General features: G+C 36.0%; 1 long non-coding RNA gene across 1 annotated transcript in view; it reads left to right on the top strand.

Annotated features, from left to right (window-relative positions):
* Nucleotides 1–19,322, top strand: part of LOC134668836 (uncharacterized) — a 160,898-nt gene that overhangs the window by 80,232 nt on the left and 61,344 nt on the right. The gene's annotated exons all lie outside the window — the stretch shown is intronic.

Here is a 19,322-nt window from a genome sequence, read left to right as displayed (position 1 = left end):
TATATATTTCAATTTGAGCATCAGAAGCCATTCCTTAATAGCTTTTTAACCGACTTCCAAATCCCAAAGGAGGAGGTTATCAATTCGGTTGTATGTTTTTTTTTATTTATTTTTTTTTATTTTTTTTATTTTTTTTTTTATTTTTTATGTTTGTTACTCCATATCTCCGTCATTACTGGACCGATTTTGAAAAATATTTTTTTGATTGTATGTATATGCATACAGATTGGTCCCGTTTTTGTCAAAATCCAGTTCTGATGATGGGATCCATGAGGAATCGATGGAACTCCTCAAATCTTAAAGGCATACATATGGTGATTTTTGTGTTTTTATCAACAAATCAAGCATATACATTCAAAAACGTGACATTTGATGAAGTGGAACTGCTGATGATGATCAGAACGGAACTCTTCAACGACGCATAGTTCACCTTTGGCGATTTGTCCTCTTCGTTATGTTTGTTAAGCAAGTTAAGTTTTTAAGCCACAATTTTATCAAGCTTGAGTTCTGATGATGGGATCCATGAGAAATCGAGGGAACTCCTCAAATTTTAAAGGCATGCGTATAGAGATTTTTCTATTTTCATCAGAAAATCAAGCATTTTCATTAAAAACTGTCGCATTTGATGAAGTGGAACTGCTGATGATGATCAGAACGGAACTCTTCAACGACGCATAGTTCACGTTTGGCGATTTGTCCTCTTCGTTATGTTTGTTAAGCAAGTTTAGTTTTTAAGCCACATTTCTGTCAAGCTCGAGTTCTGATGATGGGATTCATAAGGAATCGAGGGAACTCCTCAAATCTTAAAGGCATACGTATAGAATTTTTTGTATTTTCATCATAAAATCAAGCATTTACATTAAAAACTGTCGCATTTGATGAAGTGGAACTGCTGATGATGATCAGAACAGAACTCTTCAACGACGCATAGTACATGTTTGGTGATTTCGAATTTCGATTTTGACTTGGACTGGGACCCGGACTCATACCCGGATCCGGTTCGGACCCGGACTCGGACTCGGACTCGGACCCGGACTCGGACCCGGACTCGGACCCGGACTCGGACCCGGACTCGGACCCGGACTCGGACCCGGACTCGGACCCGGACTCGGACGCAGACCCGGACTTGGACCGGGACTCGGACCGGGACTCTGACTCAGAGACCCGGACCTTGACCCGGAAAACCACTATGATACCTAAACTAAATAAACCACTATGATTACCTACCATAAAATGTGGGTATGATGATGCCAAACCCCTCCCGCTCAAACTCCCGTACACCGCACCGCATGCGCCGTTAAGTGGGTTAGGTTAGGTTTGAACTGCGATCCTCACAGAACCGAACAAAAGTGGGTTAGGTTTGGTTAGAACTGCGAGTCTTACAGAAACGAAATGCTACTAGAAAAGTGGGTTTGATTAGGTTCGAACTGCGATCCTCACAGAACCGAACTGCTATCAGAGAAGTGGGTTAGGTTAGGCTAGATAACTACGACCCTTACGGAAACGAAATGCTACTAGAAAGTAGGTACTGGTTTTACCTCCTTTTCTACATAGTGCACCATCTACCATAATCTTTCACCGGGCTCCATAGAAGTCGGTTTTTTTTTCTTAAAAATTATATTGTAATGTGCTAAGGGTTAAATTTTGCTTGAAAAGCTATTGACTGTTCAGGACTTGATTGACCCGAATTGCGGTACAATCGTATCAGTGTGATTGTCTTTGCATCGATTCCAATTTTCTATTTGATCCTGTTGGCTATTGTGTCAAGTATTAATTGGTCCCACTCGGATCGTGCAGTCGCCCTGAAAGGGCGTAGCTACTGAATTGCAGATACAATGAAATTTTCCTCAACCTTTTCACTGCCGAGCGTCCCAGGTTTGAATAAATAAATATTAGGAAATATCTTAGACAGATCAACCTAGTTAATATAATAATTTTGCCATGTTAATCTTTATATTTAACATGGCAAAACATTATACCTACGCCTTAAGCTTTAGACAACACAAAAACCCGGGCAAGTGCGCATCGGACTTGCCCACCGAGGGTTCCGTACTTTTTATTATTTGTTGTTATAGGGGCAACAGAAATACATCATCTGTGAAAATTTCAACTGTCACGCTTCATGAGATAAGTACAGCCTGGTGAGAGACAGACAAACAGACGGACAGTGGAATCTTAGCAATAGGGTCGAGCTTTTGGCCTTTGGGTACGAAACCCTAAAAAGCATTACAACGTCACTTTTATTGAAACTAGAAAAACAAACTGTTTTAAAACGTTATACTGCAAAAGTTAATTTCAAACGTGGTTATGACAGATGTTCCAACACAGTTGTCAAATAAAACGTCATCAATATCTCGTTACTTAATAAATGTGTCTATCTGTCCATTCATAACAAATCAAGCAGTATTTAATAAAAATCAACCATGTGTCAACGCCGTAAGATCTACTTTAGAATGACCAGTGCATGTACATTTTTAAAGTTTGGAAATCGTCCGGAACTCGGTAATAAACAAGTGACGATTGGAAACTAAAATAAAATAACGAAGTGAGAAACCGGGAAATAAATGTGGCCTTGGTTCTACAAATAGTTTAATACTTTGTGATGGGTATTTATTTGTTTATTTGTAGATATTAAGGGGCCCACATATTAACAGTCCGCCGGACGATATCAGCCTGTCAGTTGTTCGGAGCTATCAAAATTTTGTTCTAACTGACACTTAGAGGATATAACCAACGGAGACGCCATGTCTATAATTTTCGGTACAAAATAGTCTGCCGTTTTTTGAGGGGGAGGGGTACATCAAATGTATACGTAATGTGAACCTAGCCATGTCAGATAAACGTCAGAGCATACATGTGTTTGACATGTGGTTGACCATTGGCCGCCTTTTTTCGGCAGAGGGGAACGCCTGTTAATGGCCACTCCGTTGGTTATATTCTCTTCTCTAAGAACTGACAGGCCGATACCTTCCGGCGGACTGTTAATCAGTGGGCCCCTTTACGCACAGACTATAGATTTTGTAAATGTAGCACTTTGTCACTGGGTTTGACTGACCTTAATTTGTCAACAAGGTAGTACGCGATGGAGTGGTGTGTAATGCATTGAATCTTTTAAAAATGAAATAATAAATATGTGCATTTACTGTGTCTAGTTAACCCTTTAACTGCCATAGGACGTCAACTGGGCGCACAGCTTCAAAAAAATTTAAACATATTTATTTGTGATTAAATTGTACTTCAATTATACATAACTCGGGAACAAACATCGGTGATACACACAAATAAATGCCCTTTATACCAGGACTTGAACCCAGACTTCCTGCTTGGTAAGCGGGGTCACTACCGGCTACGCTAGAAGGCCGTTAGAGTTAGACCAAAAAAAAGTCTGCAACGATTTTGATAGCATTATACGCAGTGCAAGTGTTATTTATACATCATAATTACATAGAAGAATGACGTTTAAAATAACACATGCACTGCGTGTGCTATCAAAATCCTTGCTGATTTATCTTGGTCTAACTCTAGTGCAAGATTGTACAATGTACATCAAGATGAAATAAATAAATATTATAGGACATTGTTACACAGATTGACCAAGTCCCACAGTAAGCTCAAGAAGGCTTGTGTTGTGGGTACTCAGACAACGATATATATAATATATAAATACTTAAATATTATATAGAAAACAACCATGACTCAGGAACAAATATCTGTGTCATCACACAAATAAATGCCCTTACTGGGATTCGAACCCAGTAGTAGGGTCAGTAAGGTCATTTATCATGCACTTTAGTCTCAGGCGATGCCGCTTGGCATGATTGTTCCTTAGGTCAAACAAAGTTGATCTGGCCCGGTAGACAGGAGATCGTACCATGCAGACCCCCCAAAAAGGGGGGGTGAAAGAGTCGGCTCCCCAGGTCCAATCTATGCTATATTCCTTCCTAGTCTTAGCAACTAGGGCAAGTTATATATCATTTTCGTATAAATTAGGGACGAGGAATTCATTTTTGAAATAATTATTATGCCTTTCCATACAAAAAAAAAAATTTTTTGTACAAAACATGAAAATGTTATGTTAATTTTTTTTACAATTTTGGATGTTACGATCACAGTGTGGCGATTTGCACTAAATAAAAAATTGGACGATGTAGGCCATGTATTCTTTATTCTGGAAAATATCACTTTATAGTAGGCATTCATACATTTTTTTGTAAAAAGAAAAAAATTTGTAGCGCGTGGCGGTAACGATTTCCATACAAATGGAACTATGCCCAAAGTCAAGGATTAAAAATGTTTACTAAAACACTGAATTTGACATTTTAAAAGTTTAAATATTATGTTTTAATAATTTTTCCATGCGTTTTTGCCCTTTTTTGGTACAAATTTGTTGTTTTTATTTTTCTTCCACACAAACTTTCTCTCCCCCCATTTCCCCCCTTAAGGGTAAATATTTTTAAATTTGTTTTTATAACTAACTTATTCCTTTTGTAATTAATCGATGTTCAAACGTTCAGGTTAAAATGTTCGGTAGTTTAGGATCTACATGTGTTTGAGCTAAAGGCATTTTATTTCATAATATCCCATACATTATAATATCTAACAAAACTCTGCTTACTTCCAGACATCATACAATCTAAACCCCTGAAGATATAAAGCTGAAATTTTCAACATCAATTAAATGCGACAGGTTTAAGTTTAAAATAAAATAAAATTTTATAAAATCAACGCTTAAGGGGGGAAAATGGGGGGGAGAAAGTTTGTATGGAAGAAAAATAAAAACAACAAATTTGTACCAAAAAAGGGCAAAAACGCATGGAAAAATTATTAAAACATTATATTTAAACTTTTAAAATGTCAAATTCAATGTTTTAGTAAACATTTTTAATCTTTGATTTTGGGCATAGTTCCATTTGTATGGAAATTGTTACCGCCACGCGCTATAAATTATTTTTTTATTACAAAATAATGTATGAATGCCTACTATAAAGTGATATTTTCCAGAATAAAGAATACATGGGCTACATCGTCCAATTTTTTATTTAGTGCAAATCGCCACACTGTGATTATATCATCCAAAATTGTCACAAAAAATGACATAACATTTTCATGTTTTGTACAAAAATCATTTTTTTGTAAGGAAAGGCATAATAATTATTTCAGAAATGAATTCCTCGTCCCTAATTTATACGAAAATGCTATATAACTTGCCCTAGTTGCTAACATTAGGAAGGAATATAGCATAGATTGGACCTGGGGAGCTGTCCCTTCCCCCCCCCCCCTTCTTGGGGGGTCTGCATGGTACGATCTCCTGGCTACCGGGCCAGATCAACTTTGTTTGACCTAAGGAACAATCGTGCCAAGCGGCATCGCCTGAGACTAAAGTGCATGCACTTCCATACATTTGTGTTCCTTACTGACCCTACTACAGGAACATCGGCTTCACATGCGGGTCAAACAGATCACTGTGTTACGTTCTTTCCTGCCTTTATAGCCCTTAACTCTTGTGTATGTCTACAGGAAAGAACGTAACACAGTGATCTGTTTGACCCATGCAGGGTCAGGGAAATAATATATAAAATACAATTTGTGTAAACAATAAACCATTGTAAATCAAACTGTAGGGTCTGTAGGTATAGTCCAATAAGAAATTGTAGATAATTATCGAGGGCGTAACTTTCTACGTAACTGTCACATTTATGACGTATTAAAATGCTTAAACATGGCAACAATTTAGTACCTATGGATTTTTTTTAGGTCCATTTTATTTAATTTGTAGTATTTTATGTCACACTATGTATATGTATTATGCATTGAACGTTACACAAAAATATTATTGTTAGAGCATACTAGTACCACTATTGTTCTATCAGATGAAACCCCCAAAAGCCTTTAACAAAGTGCCCAGAATATCGTCACCGATAGTCGGTCCGTTAATTAACAATTTCATGAGTGAATGGCGCGGGATTATGAGACTGACAGACAATGCGCTATTACCTGTATTGATGACGGGCTATAGTTACTTGTGAAATCAATAATTAAATTATTTCTGTGCAAAAGAACCCTCTTTTAGTAAATTATTAACCTTTCAGACCACTATATACCGTGTTTAATTCCGACGGGTAATAAATTAATCCAGATTATAATTGATCCATCTAATCATTAATTAAGAAGTTTTTTTTAAGTTTCACAAATTAACCCCGTTATTATTTTGTTGAAAATTTACCGATCAGCAATGTACGGCATACCTACTTACATTTAAGAGACATAAGATGACATGACAATGACAGCGACGCGTTCAGTACCGGTAGTGCAGCTGCGGTTAGAAATGGAATGTTACCATAAGAGTGACATTTCATTTCCAACTGCAGCTGCAATACTGTTCATTTTACTATGGAAATTGACAATGACAGCGACGCGTTTCCATAGTAAAATGAACAGTATTGCAGCTGCAGTTGGAAATGGAATGTCACTGTAACTGTCTACGTGCTGGCCGATTTATTTTTAATGGTTAAAATTATTATACTTAGATATTTTATATACCCCGACGTTTATAGTGTCTTTATGCTTTATTGTATTATGTCATTGTTGCCTTTGTTATCTTAATTTAATACACAATTAAATAAATCCTTTTCATTTATTTAAAAGAGCGACGAAAGCATATGAGCGTTGGACAGTTTTTCTAAAACACTTTGTTCTAGACCTAAAATAAAGGTACCTCGGCTCAATGAAATAAAAAGAAATCGCCCACAGAATACAAATGAAGTATAACGAATTCATTGTCCTTATTAATGGCGTAATAAAACAAACACACGGGTTCATTAAGCAAAATACGTGGCTACTTAAACGTAATGGCTTCGTTTGTACTAAATAATTAATTGAAAACAACGAACGAGTACTAAATAATATGATTGCGAATAAAATTGTTGTACACGTGTACCTACTTATGAAAGCCGGCCAGGTGCGAGTTGGACTCGCCCACCGAGGGTTCCGTACAATTTTTTTTTTACAAATATTCAGTTTTTTCACTGTTTGTGGTGTAAGACGATATTACTTGCCAAATTTCATAGGTCAACGGGAAGTACCCTAATTTTGATTCTTTAGAGAGTGCCGAAATATACGTTTTTTATTGCCATTTTTTCCTTTTGAGGTAGGTACGGAAATATAATTGTTGTCAAGTACCTTAGTTTATATATTACTTACTTAAGAGCAATAATAAAGGGTCACTTTGTGTAGATTTTTTCATAGTTAGACGTTTTTATTGATCTTGTCTATGATAATTGGCTTTCAAAATATACCTTCTGCCTCTTCGTCTTTGTCTTTAAAAAACAAAGGAAATGAAATAACAGAATACGACTAAGTAATATTGGTATCAAAAAGCTGAAGATATTATATTTAATTTGTATTAGGTAATTAATCATACCATTTCACCGGGCTTTTAAATTTAAGTACCAAGGAGGTGGAAAATGACAATTTTCATCCCGAGCTCATAAAACTGAACATTAACGTCTCGCATAGAAGCCGTAAAGTGGTCCAGATCATAAAGTAGTTTTGATCTTATAAGACGTAAGAATAAAACCGCTGCTTTTTATTCCCTGTTAAATAAATAAAAGACTACTACTACCTACTTATGAAGGACGCGCCGGATAAACTCACAAGTAGGGAATGCAAATCGGTTATTTTTTGTATGGAAATAACCGCGGTTTCGGTTAATAACCGATTATTTCCATACAAAAAATAACCGAAAATAACCGATTTGCATTCCCTACTCACAAGCCTCTCCATTTCTAGGAAATTGCAGGGTAATTGCCACCGTAGCCAACAGTACCTATACTATGTACTAAGGTGGAAAAATTATTTGCTGTCAAAGAGTAACATTCAGATTTCAGGATTATGCAGGATTTTGACTCTTGGCGACCCTATACATCTCTAAGGATAATTTTGATAAACTAATTTAACTATATAATCTTATAGTCCTGACACATAGAGACGTTACCTCTAAATAATAAAGTTGTTTTTTTTGTATCTGTAATTCGACATAAAGAGACCATATACATATTTCAGTAATTGTAATACGTTAGTTTGAATTGGTAGTTGCAGTTAGTTGTATTTTATAATTCAGTTGTAAATTTAATGTTAACGTGTGAAAGTGCTCATGTGGCCTATTTGCTGAACAAATGTTGAAGTTTTGTACAACACAAGTACGGCTACCATCAGTTTGGCATTGACATAAACGCTATCGTGAACGTAATTTACTTTCTATATATCTCTTTCGCACTAATATGTCAGTAAGAGCGAGATGCATAGAAAGTAAATTACGTTCACGATAGCGTTTATGTCAATGCCAAACTGATGGTAGCCGTATAGGTGCGGATCTCAAGATCACTTTACACTGGTTCCACGAAGAACTCGACTCTCGCGCAACCAATGCGGCCAATAGGAATCCAAGGCCAGATATCGTGGACCTACGTCAACGTCGACTGATGCCGACGCCTGTTAATGGACCAAGTGTTTGTCTTGTCTGTTTGGATATTCAGGGCCAAGCGGTGATGACTCTAATTTAATCAGTTTTGATATCTGTCAAGACGATAAGATTAGACTTATAAAGTACTTAGTTAAGGTGCACTGGGTTTAGCCCGCAAAGTTATTGTAAAATCATAGCGCTTTTTTAGATCGTAACATTATTTAATACAGTTGCCGAAAGATAAACTAAGCGATTTTGAGGAGGATTCGTAACCTTATTAGAACTACTTTGGGTCTAAAACGCACCATTTAAAATTTCTTACAAATTTTGCACAAAAGCTAAAAATAAGATAAGTGCTTTTAATTGAGCTATTATGTTTGATTGAAGAACTAAAACTGCTTTCGTCTAAATCTGCATCTTGATAATTAACGCTATTTGGCCAATGATCTCATAGCATTACACAAAATCAGACGTAAACTAGGAAACCATCCAAGCATTCCTTCTAATTTGATAATTCAAGAATAACTCGTAAACATACTTAGGAATGTAAAGGACGCGCATGCTTTAGAGGCAGGGCCAACATCTGTCAGAATAAATCTAACACAAATCTAAGGAGGATTCAGAATTGTAAAATATGAATCTAGTTTATTTGATGTCAATAATTGTATGTTCGCGATTGTCACCCTCACACGCGTAGGGCAGTTAAATAAGTGTATGAGACAATCATTTTTATGATATTTCATCATTTTCAGCCGCTTATCACCCTCTGCTAAGCATAGGCCTCTATGCGAGTACGGTACTTATAGTGCCATGCCTTATGGGAAACGGTCGCAGAGATAGTTCAGAGCCGGAAACCGCTACCAACTTTTAGTATGTTGTTGGGCATGGCATTGGGTCTCCAAAACTGCCGGGAGACGGCGGCGCCGGCCATCTACTTCAGCGGAATGACGTCATCAAAATGACTCCCGCTTCGTTGCGAATATTGCATACTGCACCCAAACTATGCATAGCACATACACGTGTGGGGTATTAAATGAAAGCCAATTAAATAAACTATATTTTATTTATACAAAGTGTACCAAAATATGCAACAGTTTAAGAGAAATTTACAAATAAATAAAAAATACGTAAAAAAATATTCGATTATTTGGGTTTTACAACCAAACCAAAAGTCGGACGATAAAGCTATGTACTACAACATTAAAGATGACGTCTCAAGCCATACGGCATACGCTGATATCAATAAAATTGGACCAAATATGTGGAAATTATGCATCAAAATGTAGATATTTGGCCATACAAATGTATAAAAGTTAAAAATTGGTCATTTTCAGGATAATCCGCATAAGCTTCTAGTATGTTATTAGCAATATAACCTGGATTGTAAAACTGCCGGGAGACCATCTTTGTTGTTCCTCAGTTACAAATAATGACGTCATATAAATAATCACTGCCGAATTTCGCAAAATGTAAATTATAGCTATACCACGAGTCTCACATACACGTGAGTTACATGTAATGAAAGGTTATTAAATGTATTATGATTCACCTAAACATTGTTTGTAAAAAAAATGTACGGTTTCAGAGCTAGAAACAACGAAATACCACTTTTTATGGAAAAAGTAGATATGTATCAATTTTATAGCTATACTAAAATCGTAAAAAAAATTTTGCGTATAATATTTGAAAAACCAGTTATTGATAAATGATTTTGATAAATGAGGTGTCAATTTATTTGTCTTTGTAGCCCAGGTCACAAAAGCCACATTTTAACCGACTTTGAAAGGAGGAGATTAGGTACTTAAAGAAACAGTATTTTGCTTACTTATCAAGTAAATTATTATTTTTTTAATTATGGTTCCATTCGAAAATCAGGCTCTCATGAGCCGTGGCGAAATGCCGGGATAACGCGAGGAAGGAGGAGATGGTTCCATTCGAAAATGTCGTTTTCATGTAATTTATGTAATATTCATTCATTTAATACTCGATAATTAGAACTATTCTTTGCATAATATGACCGCATTAAGGTAGAATTGTTGGCGCGCTTTAGTTTTTTTTCCACAACTTCCACAGTTTTTATCGGAAATGTAAAATTTAATCTGTGATGTATAGTTGAATAACTGGTTTTTTAAATATTATACGCAACATTTAATTGACGATTTTAGTTCAGCTATAAAATTGATATACATCTACTTTTTCCATAAAAAGTGGTATTTCTTTGTTTCTAGCTCTTAAACCGTACATTTTTTTTACAAACAATGTTTAGGTAAATCATAATAAATTTAATAACCTTTCATTATATGTAACACACGTGTATGTGTGACTCATAGTATAGCTATAATTTACATTTTACGAAATTCGGCAGTGATTATTTGTATGACGTCATTATTTGTGACTGGGGGACAATAAAGATGGTCTCCTGGCAGTGTTAGGATCCAGGTTATATTGCTAATAACATACTAGAAGCTTACGCGGATTATCCTGAAAATGACCAATTTGGATTTTTTAAACTTTAATGCATTTGTATGGGCAAATATCTACATTTTGATGCATAATTTCCACATATTTGGCCCAATTTTGACTTGATTGATATCAACGTATGGCGTCAGACGTCGTCTTTAATTTTGTAGTACATTGCTTTAACGTCCGACTTTTGGTTTGGTTGTAAAACCCAAGTAATTGAATATTTTTTTACATCATTTTGATTCTTTTGCAAATGGCTCTTAAATGGCTGAATATTTTGGTACACACTGTATAAATGAAATATAGCATATTTAACTGGCTTTCATTCAATACGACACACAATTATGTGCCATGCATAGTTTGGGCACAGAATAAGTAATAGTATTATCATACAGAACGGACACGCACCGCCCCGCCCCGACTCGGATTACCTCGCCCCGCGACTGAGTTCTGACGGACTCCTGACATACTCTCAGTTTGGCTAGCAACGCCGCGGCGTGATGACGCAACGTTCAAAATGCCGATGTATTTTGCGATGTATGGTTGTTTTTCAAATTCACGAAATAAAGAACATTTATTTTTATTATACATATATTAAAAAGTAGCGTTTTGTAATTATTTATATTTAGTCCACGCTAATTGTGTATCGACAATTCGACATGACATTTTTGGTAATTTATTGCCGCACCATACTTTACGTAATATTTTACGGCCTTTACGGGTTACGGGTGAGTTCGCATATACGTTCAAATAATATTAGCTGTGACCTGTGAATAGAACAGTTTATTATAGCAAGGATCTAGGAGAAAATACCATCTTGTAAATTATGTTTGTTTCTTTAATTTTAGGAATAAAAATGTTTGATATTTACGTTACGAGTACAACGATAACGCTCCATGAACTCAAAAACATGTAAATAGTAGCCCTAAGCGACTTACTCACACAATGACGCGTGTACAGACGTGCCGTTCACACATATATACGCAAACGAGTTTTGATGTATGGCGTGTCCGCCCTGTGGTTTGGGTACAATATGCAATATTCGCAACGAAACGGGAGTTATTTTGATGACGTCATTCCGCTGAAGTAGGTGGCCGGCGCCGCTGTCTCCCGGCAGTTTTGGAGACTCAATGCCATGCCCAACAACATACTAAAAGTTGGTAGCGGTTTCCGGCTCTGAACTATATTCCCATAAGGCATGACTATTATATCGATCCTAGGTTATAAGCCACCAATCTACTTATATTTTCTTCTACCTGTCATCACTCTGCCTGGAAACATGACCAACCAAACTCCATTTTAATTTGGTAATAATCTCGTTGTAGTAATGGCGATGGCGTAGGTTACGACATTCTCCACTCGACTCTTGAAACTTGTATGTGAGCCTCATTGGGAGGTTCCATGTTCAGAGCATCAAACTCATATTGGGATAATATTGGCAAATGTTACTAAATATGTACGTCCTTTGTTGGTATAGATCTTTTCCACCAAGCTCTAGCAATGGGTATGATTAGGTATGACGAGTATATGCGCACATTAGTTCGTGTATTTTCATACCAAGTTTATGTAGCTATAAAAAGGGACCCGTAGCTTAGAACGAATCTCTTACTTTTACCTTTTAGTGCTTGACTTTTTCATATTTGAAATTGAAATAATATATAAATACATATTAGGAAAAACACAATAAATTTATTTACAAAGTATATGTGAAAGTTTATTATTTCATCGTATGTTAATTAGTGTTTATTTTGTAAATAGTAGTAGTAGTTTTGTGATTATCGTTTTAATTTTTCTATTATAAAACCTGCACCTTTTAACAACCGTCTCTTTTTGGCCCAGTGGTTGACTGGTAGAGAATGCCTTATGGCATTAAGTCCGCCATTTGTACTTATAATTTTATGTGCATTAAAGTTTAAAATAAATAATAAATTTCGTTAAAAGTATAATTCCAAACGATTATATACCTATAATTTGCTAAACAATGCTATTTTAATACAACACGTGTTATTCATTATGAGTCTTATACCGGGTGTGGCCTGTAACATGAGCAAATAATTAAAACATAGATTGTACTCCTGAAACGGTGACACTTTTGTTCAACCACTTTTAAAAATTATGAAGTATTTATACTCCCTATTTTTCATACAAAATAAATATTACCTTCAATAGACGCCATCGCCACGTCATATCATTGTGATTGACGTTGCTTGTCAAGCCTTAAACATAACAAGATTCGCAATACATTGCGTCTTTGAATAACCTTTAAAGTGTATTAATAATCAAACTACAAGTTATTTACAAAGGTCGCTGAACAAATGTTGATCAGTATGAGGAGTACAGCCTACAGTTAATTTTTTTGCTCATATTACAGGCCACACCCGGTATATAATAATCCTCGTTTCTCAATAAAGTATAAAAGCTTACAACACCCACCCACTACGAAACGCCATCGGGTGGAACGCAAAACAGATGCATTTTACATATTTTACATGCAATAATACAAGAGTATTATAAAAGGCTTGCTACACGGTCGCCGACAAGCCCCCAGACCGCGTGGCCTTGGCCGGTCCCGGACCGTGTAGACAGTTGTTACCAACAAAATTTGACCAAAACTGTCCAAGGACAGACCAAGGTCAGACGGTTAGAAGGCTTGTCGGCGACCGTGTAGCAAGCCTTTAATTGTAATAAATCTTGCAATGTAATACTGCCAAAGTTTGTATATACCTTTATAATACTGCCAAAGTTTGTATATACTTACAGTTATTTATTTGCATGTTCTTTGCTCAATTTTATAAGTTCTATACAGGTGGTATGCTGACATGCCAATATGCGTTCGAGTATTTTGCAAGAAGATGGTACGTGAACCACCTAAGGGCGCACCAGAGAGTGTACTCTAATAACACGAGTTAAAAATTGCCTACTCCAGAGCACAGTCGCTGTGGCCGAAATCGCTCAGGAGAGCATCATCATCATCATAAGTTTTATAACCTGACTAGTGACCGCATATACTAATCCGAAATTGAAAGGTGTGGGGGAGGGGGCAAATTAACGACTTATTCACGACCAAAGCAGCAGGCAGCAGAATCAATGCAAACTAGACTTTGAAAAATCATTCGGTTGATATGCCGTGTGACTTCTGACGTAGCAAAGTGCTTTTAGACAGTTTATTACTTCGATATTTTTATAGTGTTCATTGAACTGACATTCCTAATATTTGGCTTATGTTCTATAAACAATAAAGAATCGGGACGTCCTTTGACTTCGTCTGCTAAAGCCGTTTAATTATATTAATGTATCCGCTTTTTAACGATCTTGTACTAGAAAGAACTTTGTCAAGGTAATTTTGGTGAATAAACAAACAACGTGATAAAACTGCTTGGGTGATTATAATGCATTGTAGATATTTTATTATTATGTGCGATATTTTTTTGGCAGATGTGTTGACAAGACGATATAGTAGTAGGTATATTAAAAGATTCAATCTGGTTATACTTAAACCTAAACATAACTTTAATTTTTATTATATCTGTCCTTCGGGAACCATTATTAACTTTGAATGTACTTAAGTAAACATTATTTCCTAAATAATAAATAAAAAAATAGTCTATAGGTTTAACTGCAACACCTGGATTATAAGCTTTCGAATTAAATTTACACAGCATTATTTGTACAGCAGATATTTAGATTTGAGAGAGAGAGATTTTGAGAAATAAATGTGTTGAGCAAAGCCGTTCATTACAAATTCTTTTTGCGACAATCATTTGGCAAATCTTCGAGCGTAAATTGCCCGATATACTTCACAAACTGGCACATATCTGATTATGTAAAATGTTATTTGTTACACCGAAGATCAAGTTCGGAAAAACAATACCATTATTATTTAAGCCAAGTTTTCGTTGGCAGTATTCCTGCACAAACTTTTAGATTTCGCATCAGATCTTGTAACTGCACTTTGTCATTGGGACTTGTAAAACTATTGAAAAATCTTTGAGTTACTCAGGCTTCGTAAGAGGACGAAAAATAGCTGAATGCATTATGTTAAACTGACATGGCGTGGAGCGTATTTCTCGAAGCGTATAGGACTAATATTATGGCTATTAAGAGTCCGCGTATTATCAAATCTCATGGGTTTCCATAATAATAATGCTACTGACTGCATTACTGTCACATATCAAATTTTAAAAAATCTTGCAAAATTGACCTTTTTGATGTTACCTGCAGCAATGCAGTCAGATGCGCTACTGCAGCAGTATTTTATATCGCATCATTAAAAATAAACTTTATAAACCTTAAACTAAACCTAAGAAATGCACTAACAAAATTATTAGTAAGTAGAATGTCTATTTCTACTTACTAGACATAACGACCTGCTTAAGACTAATAAAAAATAATTACAGCTGAAAATGTAAATCACTGTAAACCCCAAAATAGCAACATTTTGATAAGTTGTGAGTATTCACAACATCTCAATAATGTGTGTTTGATATGTTTTGTATCTAAACTTCTGCGAATAAGATAGTAATATACAAAGAAGTTTAGATACAAAACGGAACCAATAACCAATACCACTAAAATAAATGTAAAATAACAAGTCTAGAAATACAGAAGTAATCGGGGGACTAACGGCTCGATTCGGAAAATGAATCAGATCTCTACTAGACCTCAACAAGTTACGATATGGATAATTTAAAGATATTTGTAAGATAGATATGCCAAATTTGACGTTTCCGCGATTCTGGAGGTCCTCTTGAACGATTTCGACAAGTTATGCCTTAGATATCCAAGTCATGTAAATCTAGTTGATCTCTATATCGTCTCTAGATCTTGTGATTATCTCGTTTCCCGAATACGCGTGTATGGCGGCGTCACGGTCGCGTCGCTACCAATTTATTCGCTAGGATGTGACGCGACCGCCGCCAGGATGTGATTTCAGATTTATTGGCCGCTGCAAACGACTTCTATTAACGTCGGCTTACAAGTTTTTTTACATTTTATATTATTTTAATGTAGGGTCATTGCGCTAGTTTCCGTCCATGCTCTAGTTTTCGTCCACTTGACGGATTAGCAAATAATATATTTCATTTTCAATTTGCTGTTTGCAAAATATCATTTTTATGTAGATACATACAGTATGTATCAGAACGAAAGGCCAAGAAAGAGCCTCATTAATGTTTAGGTCATACTGAGCAACTTTTACTACGGGATCAACCCCGAAAACGCGGAAATAAATTGGATGTTTCATACATTTTGCTGGTCTGATGTTGAAATTTCCTATGGGAGAGTAAATTTTTCTTTCGAGATATCGGGGTTGGTCCCATAGTAAAAGTTGCATAATGTATATTGGTTAGCCATTAAGCATACAAATTGGTGTAGCAATGTAGGTTTATATTCAGATTTCGTCAAGTGGACGAAAACTAGCACATGACCCTACATACTGTTGGGATGTTATCTTATGTAGACGTTGAAGGGGAGTGGCAGAAGGGCCGCGGTGGTAAGGCAGAGACTGTTGTTATTTGCCGAGAAGCTTCAGTAAGAATCCATTGTCTTAGCAAGACGGACCATTAAACCAACGAGCAGGGCTGCCAGATCGTATAATAGGCTACGAAATTCGTATAATGAAATTATTTTCGTATACATGTCGTATAGTTGGTCAATCGGTATAATTGGATACGAAAAAAAACACCGATGTTGAACTACTGTCAATGCTTCAAAAAACAGTGTGCCAATACTGTTATACGATTTAATGGAACGGCAACTACTTAAATACACGTCAACGCGGGCTATAACCGCGAAAATCCAAGTGCGCAAATTGCGCTCTGTCACTCTTATTACGCTGTCATTGGAGTAAAAGAGAAAGATCCCCGCAATTTGGGGGCTTACCGCAAAAACCGAAATTCACCAGTTATTAAAAAATCGATTTAAAATAATAGTTTTTTTTTTGTACTCGTATAATGTAATCGAATTTCGTATAATTGCGGGCACAGGATCGCATAATTAAGATTTTTGTACTAGCAGCCCTGCCAACGAGCCAACAAACATCCTTCCCACCACGTCGTAGATCCGTCGCTTTATAGATCCGTAAATAAATCTCGCACACTGTGTAATTAATGTGCCGTCGCGCATGTGAGGGTCGTGCGCGTACGCATCGGGAAGAGAAATTACACAATAACTCTAAATTTAAAGAGATACAGATAGTTTATTATTCAAGTAGGCATATTACAATGCGCTTATGAACGTCAAATAAAGCTACACCGGCTCCAACCCTATTGCCCTACCGTAACATCGGGGTACTTTGTCCCAAAATCAAGATACTTTTTACTTTTCGTTTGAGCACTTCAATTTTAATCGCATTATGACACTTTTATAGTCATAGGTGTTTAATTGTGGGTATAATCAACTCATGCACATACGTAAAACTTAATAAATCAACCTCTAAATATTTTTTAATTTTTCGCAAAGGTTGAGCCAAAGTTGCGCAACTTTGGCTCAAACTTTGCGAAAAATTTCAAGCGGGTTTCTTTGGCCATCGATTTTTCATTGAGTACAATGTAACGGTTTGCAATAAAAGCGCAAAGAAAGCTGTTTAAATTTATTACACAATACACATGTATATCAAATAAGGATATAGTAGTAAGATTCATTTGTTTTTATTACACTAAAAAAGCAATCTAATCAACACAAAGTAATAAATCTATTAAGCATGGTTTTTTTAATAAAAACTTTGCCAAAACAATCAGAAAAACCTTGTAAACTTATCGATCATAATCATTAGAAATAGTTAACGTGTATAACTATAATTATCATATGAAAAATTAGTTTTCCTATAGAATTATTTTACTAGGTAGGCACCTACTTAACAGTCGACTGTAACTAATCAGTCTTAAAAATTGATAATCATTTTATAAGATATTAAACTTATGCGGCAGATGTTCTTTATCTTTGTTTTCATTAATTCCATTACAATATCTAGAGAATCTGACTTTGAAACCTGAGCCTGTGGTTCATCCAGTGCTCCAGCACAGGACGAACCACTGGCTGCTGTTCCTGGGATCGCGATTTATAACCTGCGTCAATAGTAAATTGTCTTCTTAGTTAGCAGATTGGTCTCGTGCCGTTATGAGAGCTTCAGTAGATGAAGCGAGACTATATCTGCGTCGCTGTTCTCTCTGAAGGAAATGTTTTCCCATGGGTCAAAGAAACCCGAAAACGATAGCCAAAGAATACTTTGATTTTCAATAACATATACTTCTCACAATAATGTCTTAAATTCTATGATTTATATCACATTAGGATCCTAGATACATATCTGTTACGATTAATAACAATCAAACACTTAAACTTATTTGCTTTCTTTGTTTCGAGAAAAAGTTTACACATTTTAGAATCGCGTAGTTTATAGGTAACAACTTGTGACCGAATTTATGGACTGACCAATCAGCGTTGTTAACGTGAAACTGTTTCTACCCACCGCCCCATACGGTCATCTATCGATGAATAGCGCGAAATACATCGATAGGTCCTGGACGTGCAGCGTGACGGGAAGTTCAATCTGTTTTTCGTTTTGGGACAAAGTAACCCCCATGGGCTAAAGTACCCCGATGTTACGGTACACATTTGCCTCGAGAAGATTTAAGTCCCCACTCAATCCCAATATGGAACCGACAAGGTGTGTTAAGAGGGGGATAACACAAAATTGTAGTTATTGATATTGACATTTTACACGTTTTTATCAAGAGTGATATCATTAAAAAATTCACACTGAAACTAGACTATATTTGCTAGGGTAGACTCCCCAAGGGATGGGGTTAGGTAATGTTCATTTATGACAGTCGTGTGCGAAATAAATCAATACTCAGTCTCTCACCCTATTTGTATACATACTCGTATATACCAATGTGTAACTAGAAAAAGGCGAGAAATAAAAAGATTCAAGATATTTTTGTACCTACATGGACCAGCGCCATCTAGCGTGCGATTCGTAAACTAAACAAGTAAGAGTCTCGGCTTATGATACCAAGGAAAATCTTTATAGCGCGATTCAGGATTTTTTAGTACACAGAACACCGCTATCAGACTTGTGTTTCGTAAACTAACAAACAGACAAACACTGGTTGATTCTGAAGACATTATTGAAAGAAATTCTTGATAGCGTGATTCAGAGTTTTAACTAACCAACTAGGTAGGTATGTAAAATGAACAACAACAAACACTGGTTGATTCTGAAGACATTATTCAAAGAAATTCTTGATAGCGTGATTCAGAGTTTTAACTAACCAACTAGGTAGGTATGTAAAATGAACAACAACAAACACTGGTTGATTCTGAAGACATTATTCAAAGAAATTCTTGATAGCGTGATTCAGAGTTTTAACTAACCAACTAGGTAGGTATGTAAAAT

This window comes from Cydia fagiglandana, chromosome 1 (assembly GCF_963556715.1).
Source record: "Cydia fagiglandana chromosome 1, ilCydFagi1.1, whole genome shotgun sequence".
Taxonomy (NCBI): Eukaryota; Metazoa; Arthropoda; class Insecta; order Lepidoptera; family Tortricidae; genus Cydia; species Cydia fagiglandana.
This window is presented reverse-complemented; position numbering and strand designations above follow the sequence as displayed.